This window comes from Apis mellifera, linkage group LG13, assembly GCF_003254395.2.
Source record: "Apis mellifera strain DH4 linkage group LG13, Amel_HAv3.1, whole genome shotgun sequence".
In the NCBI taxonomy this organism is placed as follows: domain Eukaryota; kingdom Metazoa; phylum Arthropoda; class Insecta; order Hymenoptera; family Apidae; genus Apis; species Apis mellifera.
Genome location: NC_037650.1, coordinates 2,610,965 through 2,614,568, shown reverse-complemented (window position 1 = coordinate 2,614,568; position 3,604 = coordinate 2,610,965). Strand labels below are relative to the sequence as shown.

The window sequence follows — 3,604 nt, the reverse complement described above, 5'->3', positions numbered from 1 at the left end:
TAGGTGGTTTATAGCGATGCGACAAAAATGTAAATGCGATATCGTCCAAGGAGTCCAACGTATAAATCTCGCGTTAATGCGTGGAACGAGCGACACGCCGTTGGCTACGAGTCGGGGAAGAAAGATTGGGAAGGGAAAAGCGGGAGGTGTATATATGTATATATATATATATATATATATATATATATATATATATATATATATATAGGGAAGGAAAGGAGAGACTCGGTCGTGGCGTTCATTAGGGATCCCTCCGGTCCGCCACCCCCGTCTGCCGAATCGGAGCAAAGTACAGAGAGATCTGGAAGAAGAGTTAGAGTGGTAGAAAGGTGGACGGGAGGAAAAAGAAAGGGAGAGAGAGAGAGAGAGAGAGAGAAGAGAATGGAAGGGAGAAGGAGAGAAAGGAGCAGGAGTGGGAAGGGAGTGAGGGCGCTGCGATAGATCACACGGACGGCAGCGCTCCTTCGAAAAACATCCATAAAACGCAGTAGGGCGGACTCAGCGACAATAAACTCTACATATAAATCTTGTCCTGTGACGCTGTGATACGCTGATGGCGAGCACGATAATCTCCGAGAATGCGGGCTCCTCCTTCTCCTCCCTCTTCTCTTCACCCTCGCCACCGACCTCCTCCTCCTCCTCTTCTTCTTCTTCTTCCTCCTCCTCCTCTTCCTTCCCTTCCTCCGTCTTCTTCGCTCTATCCCTATTTTAAAATGTTAAAATTCTTCATATTCCCAACTTCGCGCGTGTTTATTAAATTTTTCTTTCGCTTCGTGCTACGAAAGAAAGGAAGAAAGAAGAGGAAAGCGAAAGCGAGAGCCACGATTAATCTCGCTTCGCCACGCGGAGCCGAAATCGAGAAGCCGTTCACGGAAGGGCAGGAATCGTTGCTCAGTTAGCCGTCCGATGTAGCACGGAATTAAAGTCTCGGTGCCGGTAGCGGACCCCTCTCGGTCCCCTTCCACGCGCCATCCCTCTCGCTTCTTCGCCACGTCTTGCCCGTATCTCGGACCGTAATTCACCTCCCCTCTCCTCCCGCCTCCTGCCGTCCCCCCCCTCCTCCCTAAATGCTTCTAACTCCTATTCCTCGGCCGGAATCGAACAATGGCGCGTGAAATTTCAACTTTGAGCCTTCCCCTCCTCTCCCCTCCCCACTCCCTTTCACCCATCATCCTTCCCTTTCCGCCTTTTCTTTCTTTCTCCCCCACTCGGATGCCGGCCCCTCGGCTCGCATAATTCAATTATCCGCTCGAGAGCCAAAACTAGCCGGCTCGTATTCCTTTCGTTTCGTTTCGTTTCGTTTCGTTTCGTTCGCTCTCCACCAAAATCTGATTTGGCGCGAACGAGAGAGGAGAGGAACAGGGAGAAGGGGAAAAAAAAACGGGAGACGTTCCTCTTACTTTCTTACGAGCCGGATCGTCTCTAACCTCTACGCGTAAATCTTGGCCGCAAGAACACTTGTACAGATTCGTTCGGGCAGATGGATAAATGCAACGACCAACAAACTCCTTCTTCTTCTTCTTCTTTTTCCAAGTTTCTTTTCGCGCCGATGAACTCGACGAAGCGCGGGGTAATTATCAGATGAACGGATCCCGAATGAATTCGACGTCGTCCGATAATGAACGGAGAGGAGGGGGGTCGTCCTCGAGCCTAGGCGGCGCCGCGGTTAAGGCAAGATGGATTTGTCACGCATCGCATGTCGTTTAGCCGATAAAGTGACGGGTTTGTGAGCCGGTGGCACGAGGCGCTAACTAGACAGAGCGGCACTCAATTACTAGCGTCAGACCTCGTGTAGTTTAACTCATCTACTCCGTTCCGACGAGTCCCTCCTCCAACCAACCTCCTCCCCCACCTGCCCACCTCCTCCCCCCCCCTTGGCTAAACACTTTACGAGCAGCTTGCCTACGCGTCGAGCGCGATCACCGTCGTCCTTGCAACCTCTCTTATCGAAAATGGCAGCGCGTTAACGGGGTGTACCGTTGGGTGCGAGCGTACCAACGATACCAATACGGTGCACGTACCACCTTCTATCCTCCCCCCCCCTCCCTCGCCCGCACTTTCCAACTCCGCCGCGCGATAATCCTTCCCAGCCTTCAACCTTCTCTCACCTTTACCAAACCGGGGGACACGCCACACCGTTTTCCGTTATCTTTCCGCCCAATTACCATTCGTCCCAACTCCTCCCCCCCTCCCTTCAATTTCTTCTTTGTCGGTTATCTATCCGGTCGAGAGAGAGAGAAGTGTCTCGACATCGTGTTCCATCGCGGAGATCGAGATAATGTATATCGATTTGGATTCTACGTCGAATTTATTTATTTATTTTTTTCTTTCTTCTTGTTTCGCGTCAAGAGATGCGAAACAAATTGATCGGAGAGGAAATTTACGCACCGTTCCCAAGATTTCTCCCAGGAATTCTTCTCTCGATGAATCGATATTTCGCATCTCGGAAGGATGCTCTCGATGGAAATATCGACGGACGGACGGATTTCTTCTTTTCTTTCTTCGTTTCAGAAAAGTTTGACAAGATTCGGATGTAAAAATGTAAAAATTGATCCGTTTTCTTGGAAGGTGGTGATCCCTTCCTCGGGATTAAACGTATCGCGTTGGATTTACGTTAGATTTCTCCTCGCAGCCGTGGCAATTACCAACAGCCGTGCTGTTTCGGTGAAACGCGCGTACACGGAGGCACTCCCTGCAGACAACGAAACAATCGATAAACAACACGTGTAGATAACAATCGCGGGATGGAAACCCTCTATTTTCCGGAATGGTCGGTTGTAATTGCCGTACGTGTTTCGAGGAGCTTCTCCTTGTTCGTGCCTTCTATCGCGGGATCGTGTCGCGTGCATGCGTGTATCGAAAACCGGCCGCGTTTACTCTGAGAATCTGTTGGTTGAGCATTCGTACTTTGCTTGGGAACAAAGACAATCGAAGGATTTCTTTGACGAGCGAGAAAGTTGTAAGGATGTTGAGAAGAATGACAACACTCGTGGTATACTCCTCACTGCAATAATAATATTTAAATTCGATGAAAACGATCAAACTGCGTGTATTCTATGAGTAAAAATAAGAAAAGTTGTAATAAAAATACGAAACCTGAATAGTGAGTTCGAATTTATTCACAAATTGCTTGGATCCTCAAGATTTTTACCCTTGTATCGTTCAAATAATAAAAAGGGTTAATAATGCATTCATTGAACTGAAGTAAGATAATGATGAATTCAATTTCACCAAGATGTCAAGCTTGCATCGTGTAAGGGGGCATTTTGAAATAGAAATATAAACTTTCAATGCAATCAGTTTAATCCAGAGCCACTCTGTATATTATAAAAGGCTCTAAAAGATGAAATAAAATAAGAATACTGAAAGAAAAGAATTAAAGTTTGAACAATCTTGTGATATATTTTATTTTATATTAATTCAATTATAAAGCATAATCCAATAACATACCAAATAAGATTTTGGAATTTTAATAATATGCATAGCATTTTCCATTGTAGTAATTATAAAAATATATCATTTATCACTATTACAACTGTAAAAAATGAAATGAAGTAATAAGACAAAATTACTGAAAGAAAAGAGTTAAAGTTTGAACAATCTT

General features: G+C 46.1%; 1 long non-coding RNA gene across 1 annotated transcript; it reads right to left on the bottom strand.

The window, feature by feature from the left end:
* Positions 1-212: 212 nt before the first annotated feature.
* LOC102654730 lies at positions 213-3,354 on the bottom strand. Its single transcript, XR_003305939.1, has 3 exons — positions 3,097-3,354; positions 2,791-3,004; positions 213-2,692 (listed from the first exon to the last, which is right to left on the bottom strand). It is a non-coding gene; the product is annotated as an uncharacterized LOC102654730 (long non-coding RNA).
* Between the last annotated feature and the right edge of the window lie 250 nt (positions 3,355-3,604).